Raw genomic sequence first — 16,338 nt, 5'->3', positions numbered from 1 at the left:
CCTCATGCCATACCCTGTCAAAAGCCTTAGATATATCTAGAGCTACCGCTCTGCCCTCTCCCGCTTTGTCCAGTGAATGGTATATGCGTTCAGAGATTACAGTATATGGGATTCTTAAAAACATCTTAATAATAAGAAAAAATAACAATAAAATGCTAAGTCTAGTTGTTAGGAAGACATTCTCGACTTGTTTATGTATGAGCTACTCACTATTTTCTGGATTGTTTCAATAACTAAAAACAAGTAATTTGGTTTCTAAGTTGAAATGGAAACTATTAGAGAATGAAAATAAATAAACAGCATAAGGTTCATAGATATAGATCTCTAAAACTCGGAAACCTTGCTGTAATTTAAGAAAGTATTCTTATGCATTTCTTCCTCCTCTCCTTTGTAACATAAGCAAAAGGTGATTGCCATGGATTTGAAGCCATATATACGTACAAACGTTTTGACCTTTAGCTCTACTTCTGACCAATACTTTTCAAGTTGGAGGCCCAACATGAACCAGACCAGGCCAGGTCACTGGACCTGTTGAAAACACCCGGCAACACAGATTCGCCATCCAAACTTCAGACAGTTGGATTTGCTGAAGTTAACAATAGTCTCTGTAACTTATTTGTACTATTTCATTGCTTTAGTCACTGCAATAATGCCTCAAAAGCTTGCCGTGCATATATCATCGGCATATGTGGTGATCGTGGCTTGCATATTATCATATAGCATGATACTGTGTAGGGCTGATTTTATCGTCCTTTCCCTTAAGTTGAGGACAAAGCCTCCATCCATCTACACAATAAAATAAAGTATGGGTGACCTTGAAGTACCGAGCAACGAAAACGATTCTGACTACATTCCAGTTACCTGCACCATTTACCATCAGCTGACAGTACAGAATGGAGATCTATTTATAAAAATTCAGATTTAAACCAGCGGCTTTGAGAATAGATCCAAGAAAACAGTGGTTGATCCTATCAAAAGCTTTGGACTGATCTAAATTGATCAGTATGGCTTCAGTGTTGTCTTCTAATTTCTATGATTGTGCAAATCAGATGCAAATTGTTTGGAATCAATCTTTCCTTTACAGAAATATTCTGATCAGGTTTTACTAAATCACCAGCAACAAATTGCAAACTATTTGCAAGAACTCTTACCAGAATGCTTAATTTTGTATTTAGCAGATAAGCCTAAAATCATCTACTCCCCCCCCCACTTCCATGCTCGTTTAAAAAATTTTTTTTTTTTTTTTACGATGTCATATGGTAACGACCAAACGGATTCCCGATCAATCATTGGTTAAACACATCTATCAGAAGAGGAATGAACACGTGTAACAGCCTCAAAAACAATTCATAAGGCAAGCCACCAAGTCCCGACAACTTATTTGAGCCGGCCTGCTTCAATGCAGCCAAGACCTCATACTATTTAACCTGGCCATCACAATTAGTTGCTCAAACCTTCTTCAGGCAGAGTAAGTCATCCAAATAGCTGTTAAACTCCTGTATATGGAGTCTGCATAGTTGAGTGAAGCAGTTTGCAAAATACTTTCATAATCTTTCACAAATTTCCTGCATCCATTCACTAATCAAATGTAATGATACAATTTGCTACAAACTACAGTACTAGGCTATTTAGCATCAATATTAGACACTGTTTTTATACAAGATGACTATTTTAGCCACATACTCTTTATTAGCCAAATGTTTCTGGCCTCTAACTAATGTTATGTTTAGGGAATCCCCGGTCCCCCCCCCCCGCTGCCCGAGCCAACTTATTTTTGAATTGTTTTCTGATCTAGTTTTAATTAAGAGCAAAACAAGAAACAAATAATACTTCATGAATTAGCATGTCAGCGTTGTGCAAGGGCCATCAGAAAGGAACATTCTTTATAACTTAAAAAATATATTAGATAGGAAAAGCATGCTTAAACTACCTCCTTCTCCCTGCTGCAAACGCTTAGAAAAATATCAGTTATTGTTTGAGAGAGAGAGAGAGAGAGAGAGAGAGAGAGAGAGAGAGAGAGAGAGAGAGAGAGAGAGAGACCTTCCCTTCTCCTCCCTTCACTCTCAAACTATTTTTTTTGCTGCAAACTTTCACTTTTAATACTAGGAAATATATTCCATTTTCCTGGAAAAAGTCTTGTTATTCAGTTCTTCTATTGCACCCATTGTTATTGAAATGAAATCAGTAAACATTGTCAACACATTTTAGTAAAACTGCTGTCAAGTTTTAATTTTTTGAGTCCATAGAAAGCAATCGGTCAATTAGAAGGTATTTATCATGTTTCGTTTTTTCTTTTTTCATTGTAATGAATATCTACATTATCGATAGTTTTCTTTTCTTTTTTTTTGTTGGGGCAGGAAGGAACTATGTAATGCCTTAATTAAAAACCTAACTTCTCTGAATGCATCGGAAACAATCTGTTATCTATAAAATAAATCTCATCTGTTTAAACGTATGTATGTATGTATGTATGTCTAAAACTTAACGGATTTTCACAAGATTGGTATCATTTTGAAGCTCGACGCCTCAGACAACAAATATGGAAAAATTGGCAAAAAACATAAATTCCTTCACCTGGGCAGTTTTCTACAAGGAAGGGCCGATTGTTTGCGAGCTATTTTTGCAAGTCATTGTATCTGTTGGATTAACTTTGCTTAATTTTAACGTTCCAAACTTCCGGTCGCATCATGAGTAGCAGTAAGATGTCAGATTTTCTTTCAATTTCTTTTCTGCCTTCGCATCACGGGTTTGAGCCTGTCTGCCTACTACCAGTTTTTTTTTTTTTTTTTTTTTTTTTTTTGCTTAATACACACCTTCAAAGACCAGGGCAACGCCGGGCACCCAGGCTAGTTTTAAATAAATGATTTCCTACTATAAAGTAAAGATCTATTTTAACACTAAATTGAACCACTTTCTCCTCAGTGCATGAAAATAATTACTTTTTTCTTCCGATTAAAAAAAAATACTAAAACATAATTTAAATTCTATTCTATTAATTTCTTGACAAGGTATATATACTAACTGTGCCAGCTCAGCTGCTTCACAAAATTAACTACTTGAAAACATTTTAAATATTTCACAAGACAAAGACTTTTTGCATTTATTCATATAATTATACAAATATTAACATTTTGGCAATTTTGACAAATTTATTTATCTTCTACACAAATAAAACAGTATGTATGTGTGTGTGAAAATATTTAATTGATAAACTCTGAAATTAACAGGATATAGTAATCATACATCAAGGATGGTTTATAACAAATATAATCTGTTTAGATGGCTGAATAACATGCACAGAAATATGTCAGCAAATTGAAATGGAAAATCTTCATTTTAACTTGCTAACATTTCTATTACTTCTGTGTCTGTGCAAATTCATTCAAAGCTTGGCTTAATTTTATCTATCTGTTGATAGCTCAAACGATAGGGAATGTGATTGGAGTGCTAAATGTTTTGGTTTAGATTCTAGTTGATGGCACCAACCCATTTTTTTTTTTTTTTCAACTTTTGAAATTGGTATTATATATTAGGTACAATATTATATTTAATGGAGAATTGGCCCTGTCATCATGAATACAAAATCTGCATGAATTAAAATATATTTAAACATATTTTGCGACCGAACAAGGACAAGTGCTACCTCCCTTGCTAGTTTTAAATAAAACCAAAGAAATGATAGATGAAATCAATTTACTGAAGCGATTGACTGTGTGTGTGTATTTTTAAAAACAAAACTTGTTGTACCTAGAGATAAGAGAGATGGACAACCATGCCAAACTTTTTTTTATTCTTTATAAAAAGACTCCCAAAAAGAGAGAATGCAGTCGTCTGCCCCTTTCTAAACTCGTCTACCTCACCTGCATATCTTCCTAGTTAGCTAAGACACATTTATTTCATTTAAATTACCTTCCTTGATAATGATCATATTTTAATAAAGGATTTAATATATATATTTTTTTTCATTGAATTACTTTAATCACTACTAAGCTATTACAAATATATTAGGAAAATGACTGAATTATAAATGAATAACACCAAACATTAATTTATTATAGATTGTTTAAATAGTAGTTATGCAAATCAGTATATATATGAATGTTTTTCATTTTTTTATTTTTTTTTTTATTTTTCTTCCTTTGAAAATTGTAATGCTGGGTATGGGGCAGCCAAACCAGCTGCCAACATTGCCTCGCTTTTTATTGAAACCAACCGAGAGCTCTTTTTAGTATCTTCGCTGTTCCCTTAAGTGCAATTGTCTGAATCTCTTTTGCACTTGGTTCACCAGGAATATTAGTTAGGTAGGACTTCAGGTTCTTCTTCATAAGTCCTGTGGCACCTATGATAACTGGTTCATCAGTATGCATGTGTGTGTGATATATATATATATATTTGAAAGCACTGTACTGTATTTTTGATTCAAATAATAGTGATCTGTTTTGATTGTTATATTTGAATGATAAATGATCCATAACCAGAAAAAATGTATATTAGTGATGCTGATAGATTTTTTTTCTTATTATATTCAGTTTTCATGACATAGTTGTTTCATTGCTTCTCATACTTAATTAAAAGCTGTCCTTTTTTTTTTTTTTGTTTAAATAAATATAAATCGTAGCATTGTTAAATGGCGGTCCCTCTCCTTAAATTATTTAAGTTAGCTTTGTAAGCTTGATATTAAATACTCTTCCCCAACTCTATTTTTAGACCTGAAGCATCATTTTCGAAATTTTAAAGTAGAGAAACACCATTCACATTATATTTACATAGAAAAATGAACAGTTGAAAAATTGCTCAGTGACAGTCCCCTACCCCTTATAAGAAAATGGAGGAACCAATATTATTCAGAGCCTTTATTTTACTTTTTATATTTTTCAAATGAAATTTTTTAGGGGGTGAATATAATCTTTTTAGAATATCAACTCCAATGGATCATTTTACATTAAACACATAAAAATTTAAAAAGTGTATAAAAAAAAAAGAATTTTTATTTTATCTTACAAAATTTCAGCATATCTAACTGTCGCAGTCCACTTGGTCATATGCTGTGCTTGCTCAGAAGGAATCTAGCTCCATCCCATTATAATGATAGCTGATTCAAGCAAGTTAATTTAGGGACAAACAGAATTATGTAGTTACTATTAAGTTAACAGTCCTAAATCAATTTAATCTTTATATTAGTGACTTTTTCAACTCTGGAACTGGATGTCGACTTTTATTGACCTACAATAGTCTTAAATCAGGGGTTTGATTTAAAAAGAAAAAAAAAAAGAACTTTGAAGTTTATTTTTTTAAAATATTTATTCAGCCTACCCTCCATCTTTGTAAATCAGACATTCACAACAAAAACTTGTTTTGCTGCCTCATCAAAAATGTTTACTTTCTCTCTCCGTGTGTCTTGCATCAGGTTGAGTTTCCATGGACAAATTTTTGCCAGAATCTCCCATCTGTAAAACACACTGCCATGGGACTGCTTCTCTGCTGATTACAACCGGATCCTCTTCACGTCTAGTGTCAACACATATTTGTCCGAAACTGCACTTTTAAGTAATAATCAGTTAATTTTATTGATTAGTGTTAGTACGCTAATAGTGTTCCTCATTTTCATTTCATTAACAAGAATGACTTTTGACCTTGATAAGTTGTGACTTAATAGTAAAAAGCAAAATAGTAAATAGTTTGCCATAGAGCAGTTATCAACAATCTAATTTAGTGACTGCTTCTTGACTAGACCGACTATGATGCTCATTGTTTTGCACCCCTCCTCCATCCTAATCTATTTGCAATACATACTAAACACACTTTCCAACAATAGACTGTAGAGATTTGGCCCAGATGTCAGTGAAATGTTATGTAGTGAGTCTATTTATATCTCATTTGCTGTTTCATTTCACCTACAAACTTTCCTCACAGCTGACTGCAGACTAATGACTTCCTCCATTCACTCCTCAGCGCCGGCCGGTGGCCTGTTTGTACTTGCTTTAATAGTGACTCTACCAATGAAAAGATTTCTAATTATTAGACATGTTAAAAAGCAAAAAACAAAACATCTTTAACTAATTGTGTTGCTAAGAATAAAATTCTTCTGTCTCTTTCTTTTCTTTTCATCTTTAGTTGTATTTTTGTTGATTCGTGCAAAAATAAGGATGGAAAATAACATTTTTTCATAGTAGTATTTCCATCATCTATGTTTCTTCTTATTTTATACTAGCAAGGCCTGTGTCTCCGTCGTTGGCCGGGAGGGGGAGATATAAAAGAATGATTTCACTTTTTAATGTCTGCCTCTGATCAAGATCAATGATTTCTCACATGACTCAAATTAATCAATCACTTGCAACTGTTTAAGAATATAAAGAATCGTTTACTATCAATATTAAAAAGAAATATAAACTGGTGCTTATTTTCATGCCCCCCCCCTCTTGAATAATGATTGACGTTACCATATTTTTTCTTGCCGGTTTATTTTTATTTTGTTACTTTTACAAATAGAATTAACATAAATATTTTTGTTTTTGTTTTTAATTATCTACTTTTCAAAGTAGAATTAACATTAAACTGTAGTATCTGTTCTGATACCATATACTTCATATTTTCTATTCTCAGTCACTGAAGTAGAAATCCTTCTAGACTGCAGCAATTTTAATTTTTTTCACCTGTAGTGTCCTTTTGAGGGAGATTGGTAAGCTTTTCTGGTGAAGAAAAAGCATGTTTTTGTGCAATTAACTGTGCACTATTTAATTAAAAATAAAAATGTTATATTTTTTTTATTTTAACTTGTTTTTATATTTTGACAATTTTCATTGTATTGACCTGAAAAGCCTGCGCACTTTTCATTTATATTATTTGAATAACCCCTCCACTAGTCCGTTTTTTTTTTTTTTTAATTAAAAAACAATGTCAGTAAAATAATAGAAACTTCTACACAATATGAACCAAATTATTTTACTTTGTTACTATAATCCTAAACAAAGTTTTAGGTTTAGTTTGCAAAAGTCTGCTTAGTTTGGTTTATATTGTGTAGAAGCACAGTTATATTTAAGTATTGTTACTCTACACTGATGTTTGCATAAGCATGAAATACTAGTGTCTGTAAGTAAAAATAATTCTTTTAAATTGTTGTTGAATTAATAAAATAAAGTTCTATTTAACTAAAGATGTTTTTTAATTGTCCCTTAAAAAATAGTAAGATGAAAGGTTGATTTTTAATGGGAAAATCTATTTTTCCTCCCACAAAAAAAAAGGAACACTTCAGATTGAGACAAAAATAAAAATTGTTGCATTCTAGAGAGATTTCTCTTTCACTAACTAAGGAGAGACAAAGGTTAAGTATAATATCAGAACAGATACTACATTTTAATAATAATTCTGTTTTTTAATAATAAAAAAGAAAGAAAATAAATCTAAATTATAAATAAGAGAAAAATTGTTTTTTTTTTCTGACAAATATTGCATTCCATTATAACCAATGTTTAGTGAATTATTATTCCTCAAAAAAAAATGGTGTAACTGGTGGCAGTGGTAGGAGGAAAATAATGGCTGGTGAAAGTTGATGCAATTTCTCTTTGAAAAGTTTGTTTCGGTGAGTCTGGGATTGTATTAATCACACTCGTGGCCATGGGAAACTAGTTTTAAAGCAGAAGGAACATCACGATATTGAATATGGTGTTTTTGCAATTAACGTTTTTTTAGATTTGTCATGTAAAAATAGTAGTAACATAATGCTTCCCTTTTCTCCACACCATTGAGACACCAAATGGCTTTTTCTTTTCTTGCTCCTCCAATCCTCTAAGTTCTCTACATGTTTTGCAGCATATATAGGGAGTGAATAGCTTATCGTGGTCCCCTACTTTGATTCCAAAGTAAATACGATATCCCTTCTTCATAAAATCTGTGATTTTTGCTTGACAATCTCGAAGAACCACATTTCTGCAGATGTAACTGAATCTATTAAGATGGTTTTTATACTTTCAATCCATTTTTCTAAATCTGAAAAGGGAAATAAAAATAATTAATGTTTACTCATGACTTGGTTTTGTAAATGCAAGGCCCGTAAACATTTCAGTTGTGCTATTTTAGGAAAATATGCTGAAAAAGAATACATCATATCTTAGAAACCAAACTTTGAATTTAGCATCAAAAAGGGTTTTAAATCAGTTGGAAAATCCTTGACATTTTCATCTATTTAAAGCTTCCCTTTATTGGTTCTATCATTAAAGGTTTTTCTGATAGGATTAGATCTGCGGAGTCCTGCTGTTATTGTGTTACGATACAGCATATCAGCACACCTGCAACCTGGTGTGGTATTTGTGTACCAGGTTGGCTTTCACAGCCTTTTAAAAAGATATCCTTCCCACACAGTTTAGTCATTTATGGTGTAGTGCTGACTATATGGGTCGAACCCTTCAGTGCTTGGAGTTCAGACTGGCCCAACATATACCTGCATGATTTCGTGAGTCTCATGGGTCTAACAGAAATATATTGATGAGTGCATCTGGGCATTTAAGGAATACGCCTGGACATTTACTTAGCACATCTGAGCACTCAGCGATCCACAAGTCGGCAATTGGTCCGCGTCTGCTCGATCATTGTGCAGTGAGGCCTATTCAAATAGTTACTTTAATATCGTATATAGCGCTTGCTCAACTTGGAGGCCTTGAGTGTTACGATATGTAAACCTTAGTTCTGTGGGCAGAATGAGCTCTCCCACAAATTGGAGTTATTCAAAGAGCTCTAATATATATACATATTTTTATATACTTATATAAATTGTGTGTGTATGTATGTATGTATAATTACTTGCCTACATTTGTCGATAATGTTTTTTGTTTTTTTTTGCTTGCAATGCCCCCACCCCCAATATTGGCAACATTTCTCTATTTCCCCACCCCATGTTGCAAATTTTTTTTTTTTTTCAATTTTAAATGGTGGTCATTAATTTTTTTTTTAATCGTATTTACCAATGTTTTTTCCTCTTGGATTGAAAGGTGCCTCGAGTTTACATTTTAATAGTCAATATTTTTTTTTTTTTTACTCGTCAATTTATTCTTAAAACGTTCTTAATATTTTTTTGTTTCCTCCTCGTTTCTCTAGGTAAAGTTTTCATATGTACACTTTAATAGTTTTCTTTGTTTTTTCTTCTCGTCAATTTATTCTTAAAACGTTTTTATCAACATCACTACTTCCCCTTCGATTTTTTTTATGTGATCATGTCCCCAACTCTACATGACTCCAGCTATCCTGTTTAAAACTATTATAAAGTTTTGTACCACCAAAAATTTTATATACATCTGCCTGCAATTAGGACACATTATGAAGTGGAACAACTTAACCTAATTACTTATCTGATCAGGTGATGCATTTTAATATATATATATTTTTTTTTTAATAAAAGAATTCTTTTGTTTTACTATGAAATATCTATTTTTAAAAAAATCATCAGTTAATTTTATTAACTCTAATCTATTTCTCTGCCTTTGGGCTAGGATTGAAGTGTAGTATTTGATCCGTTCTCAGCAGTGAAGGAGAAATCCTTCTAGAGTGAGCAAATGTTTTGTTTTTATCCCAAATCATAGTACTCCTCCCCCCTTTCGTTTTTTTTGCATGAATAAAAACTTTGCATCAAACTCTGTCCTTGTAATGAGGCATGTAAAAAGTGACCCTTATCATTCCTGCTTAAGATCACCTCAAACCCAACTTTTCCTGATTATAGTTTTTTCCAAGCAAATAATACTAAAAAAACTTAAAATCTTTTGTGTATTCATAACAAAAGAAAAGTGAGGATTACAACAAACTTAAAACGAACCTTATTTTTACAGGATAATTTTTGTTCTCGTTTCATCTAAAAAAACAAACTTTTTAAACGTTTTTTTCTCACCTCTAAGCAAAGCACAGTACCACTAAATCGAAAGGGGCTGTTATTTGGGACCAGATTTGCAGGGGTACTATGTAGGGAGTTGGGCAATGAGATGCTTGTTCACATTACACTTACTGCTGTCAGTACAGTTAGGAAAGCAGGGGCTTGGGATAGAATTCTAGAGTCTAGCAGTTTGAAGGGAGAAGCTATTTGAGTAGAAGACTTTACAGCATCCAAGGATCTCTACAGTGTAGAGGTGGGATTTTGCTGCTTGTCGGATTAGTTGGAGATATTTACATTGAGGGGATTTTTTAAAAAAATTTTTACACAGGCATCACCACATTATCAAGGCCAAAAGGCCACTCGAGGATAAGGGTTAAAGAGTATACAGTAGAAATTGGACAATATAGTAGTCATTAGTAATGAAAATTGGTAAATTTGTTAACTTATATGGAACGGCTCATCAAGAACTTATTTACGTTAGACTTGAAGACAACCATATTGTAGTCAGCAGGAAAACGGAAGACAATTCCATAGGCGTGCAGTTCTAAGAAAGAAGCTTTGTTCATGGAATCTACGTTTAGGTTTAGGCACAAATAAAGAGTGGGGGAAATTATTGATAGTGTTTTCAGCTAGACAAGCGTTTCTTGTGAAAGTTTGGCAAGGGGGGACCATAGACTGAAGCTCAGTACTAATGTATTGAAATTGAACAGGCTTTAATTGAATTCCAACATTTCATTTTGTATCATTGCATTACAGCACGTCTACTTATTACTTTTTTTTGTGTATGCGCAAATACTAAACCAAAATGATATTAATCAAATAACATAAATAAATTTATACTTGTATAAATTTATTTATGTTATTTGATTAATATTACAGTGTAATATATTTTTCTTGAATTTTTCCCTATATATAATTTTCTTGAATTTTTCTCCTCTGGACCAAAATACCGTAGGTTTACAACAGCAGATACCACGTACAAATTTCTAATGTGTAGTTTATAAGGCACTATCTTATGTAACTTTATGAAAACTTATCTGACACATCCAGGTGTTCAAATAAAATCCTATATTCCATCTGAAGAGCTACACCAGCACTATTGCATTAACCTACAGAGGAAGTAATCCCGATTTTTTTTTTTTTCCTCCGATTGCTGAAGTCCTTCTACCGATCCCCATAAACACAGCATGTATTTATACACATGGTATGGATATTGTGGTTACTAACTGATTCATAAACTAATAAACCAAATGTTAAATTCCTGTCCGTAGATTTTGAAAAATAATAAGTTCTTCCTTACAACATTTCTGCTATTCTCATTGGCTTAGATCAGACCCGATCCTTTATTCCAGATTACAATTTTATAAACTTAAATGAACACGCAAGCCGTTATCCAATATGGCGGTTACCGATACAGGAGGCCAGTATTTTACATTAAATAAAGCGTTTCTTGAGCTGTACTGAGGTATTTGTTTCTCACTCCCTCTCTCTCTCTAAATGTGTTTAGAGTGAGAGAGAGATAGACAGTTATATCTGCTTTGTTTACATTCGAACCCCTTTTTATTTTTCACTTCTCTCCACCCGGGCTGCCTACTGCATCTAATTTTTTTTTCTTTTTCTTCTTGCTGCTATTTTTTAATTATTTTTTTTACAGCTGGGGGTTGCTCATTACCCTTACTACACCACTTCTCTCCACCGGTTTTTGACATTCCGATAGCTTTTTTTACCATGAGAAGCCGTTCGTAACATGAGGAGGTTAGGGGTTGGACAGTTGCAACAACAACAACAACAACAACAACAACTATACTTTAATTTTTTTCGAGGGAGGGGCAACACCTGTAAAAAACAAAAATAAATAAAAGGTTAAGTACGATAATGGCAGGCACACTTTGGTAGTTTGTGAATTGTATATTTATTTGTCGTTATGTTTCTTACTAAAATTAAATAAAATTGTTAATTCTATTATATTTACCATGTGTAATTGAATATAATCCACTGTAAATGAACCGAGATAATAATGAAAACAACACTAAATCAGTGAATAAAATAAGAACACAATACACACACACACATATATATATATATATAAAAGCGAAAATGTGTGTGTGTGCGATTTTGTGTATGTCCGCCAAAGGCTTTTTTCGCCGGGCTTCTCGGTCGGCTCACTCCTTAAAACTTTTTATATGCTGCCTAGATGATAATATGTACGATTAAACAACGGGGGTTGAGCGTGTATTTTGCTCGACTTGTAAACGCTATTTTTTCCAGATTTTTAGATCGCCGCATGTTTCTTTCACTATTCGGTATGAAAAAAGCGAAACTGGATTCAAATTGGCCGGTTGGTCTCCAGAAAGTGATGTAAACGTTTGGGCAATGTCGGCTTTTCACCGTCATATCAGAAGATTGCTTTCATTTGGACAACTCTCCCCTAATAAACGAGGGAGCTGCTTTTCCTCCCCAAAGTTGGGCTTTCACCTCATTAAAAACTGTCCCGCAGAAAATGTTAACTGCTGAATAGCCATTGCTTATGTCATCGTAAATCTGAACTCCGCGACTTCTATTTGACCTCATTAAGTGGACACCTGTCAATTCTACTTAAATAAATTCAAATGTCTTTCACTTACTCTTTCTTGCTCGCTAACCGGTTAATGTCTCACATTTTTTTTCCACTTTTCCCTCAGAGCTTCGGGTTTGATCCTAACTACCTACCAAAACTTTTTTTTTATTATTTAAGAGCACACACACCTCCAAACAACCGGGCAACACCGGGTACCCCCGCTAGTCTATAAGTCTATATATATAAAAGCAAAAATGTATGTATGTATGTTCGCTTTTTTTCAGAGAACCGATCGTCACCTCACAAATTCTTAAAACTTTTTATATCGCGTCTAAACGATAATATCTATGACTTAACAACGGTGGTCGCCTCTTTATTTAATTTGCCCGACTTTGAAACGTTAAATATTCGACATTTTCGGATCGGCACGTGTTACTTTCGTTTTTCAGTATAAAAAAAGCGAAACTCGATTCGAGTCACTGGCCAAGGCTAGTGGTCTCTAGAAAGCGATTTAACGTTTGGTCAATGTCGGCTTATCATCATATCAGACGGTTGCTTTCATTTCGAGACGAGACACTCCCCCTAATAAACAGGGAGCTGCTTTTCCCTAAAGTTAGGTAAAAACAAACAAACCAGGTTATTGACCTCATTAAAAACTGTCCCGCAGAAAATGTTAACTGCTGAATAGCTATTGCTTACGATCGCCACATGTGCATTAAGCTTTTTCGTATAAAAAAAAGAAGCCAACAGACTCGCACACAAAGTTCACATCAAAACGGGCACTTGCCAGGTCGCGCGGTTTTTTTTTTTTCTATACTTTACTATTTAACAACTGCATGTCAAGGCTTTGTTTTTTTTAATTTTTTTTAAAACAACTAACGGTTTTTCTTTTCATTTACCCAAAAACACACACACCTACAAACACCCGGGCAACGGCGGGTACCCATCCCCCCCCCCCCCCCCCCCCCCCGCTAGTCTATCTATATATATAAAAGCGAAAATGTATATATGCATGTATGTATGTTTGGATGTCTGCTAAAAACTTTCGACAGACGTGACGAAAATTCACAAACTCTGTATCATATCGAAACTCCATCCTTTGCTCAAAAAATATTGAAAAATTGACCAAAAACGTTAACTTTTTCACCCCGAAATCGACAATTTTCAACAGGAGGTCCTCTCGTGACAATGACCGATTCTACACATGCGTCAGATGACGTCGTGACCTGATTTACTTTAAATAGTTGAAAAACCGAACAAATTTCATATATGTTGTGTTAGCTCAGTTGATTCAGCGCGTTGGTTCGTTATCTAAACGTTTTGGGTTCGAATCGTGGTGTGAGATGTTTTTTTTTTTTTTTTTTCTCGATTTTTTTAAATTTAAATATTGAACCAGTGTTATTTAAGCCATTTTTCACGTAACGTTCGTTTTTCTGTTTTTTTTTAATTTTTTTACTTTGCTTATCCACCCTCGACCACACACTCAAAAACACCCGGATACCCACCGATTTTTTTTTAGTTTTAATATCGAAACAGGCTTATTTAAGCCATTTTTCACGTTCGTTTTTCTGGTTTTTTTTTTTTTTTTTACTTCGCTTATCCACTCCCCGACCACACACTCAAAAACACCCGGATACCCACCGATTTTTTAAATTTTAATATCGAAACAGGCTTATTTAAGCCATTTTTCACGTTCGTTTTTCTGTTTTCTTTTTTGTTTTTCGATTTTTACATTTAACATCGTTCGTTTGCCTTATGTTAGTTTTTTTGTGTTTTTTTTTCAATGTTTTTATTACCCCCCCCACACACACACACTTAAGTTTTACATTTGTTTTTATGTTTTCTTTTTTTACTTCGCTTATAACAAACAAACCTGGTCATTGACCTCATTTGCTGAATAGCTATTACTGATGTCGTCGTCATAACGCTAGCACAAAATCTTGCGGGCACCTGTCAATTTTGTTCTTACTTAAATAAATTCAAACATCTTTCAGTAACTCATTCTGGCTGGCTGAATGGTTCATGTTTTTTTCACATTTTATTTTCCAACTTTGCCTCAGGGTTTCGGGTCTGATCCTACCAACCCCCACCCCCGGTTTCTTTTTTATTTAACAGCGCACACACCTTCGAACACCCGGGCAACGCCGGGTACCCCCGCTAGTTTATTATATAAATGTCGCTTTTAAATGTATGTCTCACTAAAACTTTTCTCGGCGGCATCGGACCAGGTCGAAACTGCTACCGTCTGAAAGGACAATGTCTTGGTCGAATAATATGTGAAAATTAGAAAGAATGGTCAATTATTTCCTAAAGAAATTGATTTTCGTAATGATGGAGGGTAGCAAAAAATCGTTCCTTCATACAATTAACCAAACACGCATGCGAGAAAAACGTTCTTTCATGAATTGGCTTAACTAGAAAAAAAAACGGCGATACTTCACTCATGTGATCGTAAAGTAGTGGTTATAGTGACAGCGTCATTGTCTTAAGGTTGCACATTCGCACAGACATATCAAGGTATTTTTTTATTTGATTTTTAAAGTTTTAATATGCCATTTTTTCGTTCATTTATTCATGTTCCCTTTTTTTTATTTTTCCATCACGTTTGCTATTTTTTTTTTTGTGTTTTTGTTTTTCTGATTTCTTTTAAAGAAGTTTTAGCATTTAAAAAGGGTTATTTATGCCATTTTTTTGTGCGCTTATTCGTTATTTTCCATTTTATTATTGTTTTGATTTACTCTCCCCTCATCACACCTGGGCAACGCCGGGTAACCCTGCTAGTTAAGTATAAATCGCTGTAAAATATATGTAGGATGGAGCATGCTGAATTAATTTTTGTGTTTATTTTAGTTCATCTACGCAGTTACCAGAAAAAGATATCCCTGTTATTATTTTCGTAACAAATTACTATTTCGGTCAATGTGCAGTGGTCGTTCAACCTGCAGAAAGTATTTATTCTGAAAGCTGGTCTTAACATGGGGCGCTTGGAAAATAAGACCCCCCCCCCCAACCTCCCCATGCTGAGAACGGCCTTCAAAATAAACACTCTTTGCATGCTGGACAACCAGTGAACAATGACCGCAAAAATAATTTCTTAATAAAATAACAGCGGAATTCCTCTTTTCTGGTTAAGGCGTATCTAGAATAAAACAATATAAAAATAATAAAAAAATAGGTGCAGCACTCTCTATCCTACATATAAATATTTCACATCGATGTAAATGAAAGTTTTGTGTTGTTATTTATTATATTATTTTGTTTAAATTTCAGTGTAATTTGTACAATTATGCATGGAAAAGAATTTTTTTTTTTCTTTTAGCAAGAAATATAACGAAATAGTAAATCGTTCTTAATAAAATAACAACATGGTAAAGTAGGCACACCAGGAAAAATGACAGAATTAGTAGGTACACATTGGGGGAAGGGAGTAACGATGTTATTTTATTAAGAAAGATAAGAAATAGTCATACGTTTTTATTTGGTCAATGTGTACCTGAACTAAAATAAGTATAAAAAAAAGTAACTGCAGCAAGAAAGGAAAAAAATCTTAAAATATGTGAATTATTTGCTATGGTATAATAACGTTTTCTTGTTGACAAAAGTAATTTAATCTAATAAATATGTAACCTAATGGGTTTTGTTGGAGAAGAGTATTCCTGTTGGAATTTTCTTTTAAAGTAATTAAATCTATGTAAATCTGACCTAATATTTTATGTTTGTCGCTTGTTGCATCACTAACATAATAAATCTGCAAAGTGCATGAAAATGTTCCGTAAATAAGTACTCATTGTAAAAACCGAAGTTTGTTTATGTGTAATAATAAGAAAGTGTTGTTGTCGGTGGCAGCAAAGTAAAAGAAGTAACAGTGTTAGTTTATTGAGAAGGATAACGAAATATTAAATAGTTCTTATCGTGTAAATGCATA

At 33.4% G+C, this 16,338-nt stretch overlaps 1 protein-coding gene across 42 annotated transcripts in view; it reads left to right on the top strand.

The window, feature by feature from the left end:
• LOC145295927 (tudor domain-containing protein 7-like) overlaps positions 1 to 16,338 on the top strand; it is a 336,149-nt gene that overhangs the window by 20,651 nt on the left and 299,160 nt on the right. For 11 of the 42 annotated variants that reach the window (XM_080141778.1, XM_080141762.1, XM_080141792.1 and 8 more), the window contains exon 1: positions 2,060 to 2,268. The exons of 30 other annotated variants lie outside the window; for them this stretch is intronic. The gene's annotated coding sequence lies outside the window, so the exon portion shown is untranslated. Of the gene's footprint in view, positions 1 to 2,059; positions 2,269 to 16,338 lie in introns of those variants that run through there. One more of the 42 variants, XM_080141756.1, reaches the window with a different exon arrangement.

This window comes from Euprymna scolopes, chromosome 16 (assembly GCF_053919585.1).
Source record: "Euprymna scolopes isolate OS-2025 chromosome 16, ASM5391958v1, whole genome shotgun sequence".
NCBI classification, from domain to species: Eukaryota; Metazoa; Mollusca; class Cephalopoda; order Sepiida; family Sepiolidae; genus Euprymna; species Euprymna scolopes.
This window is presented reverse-complemented; position numbering and strand designations above follow the sequence as displayed.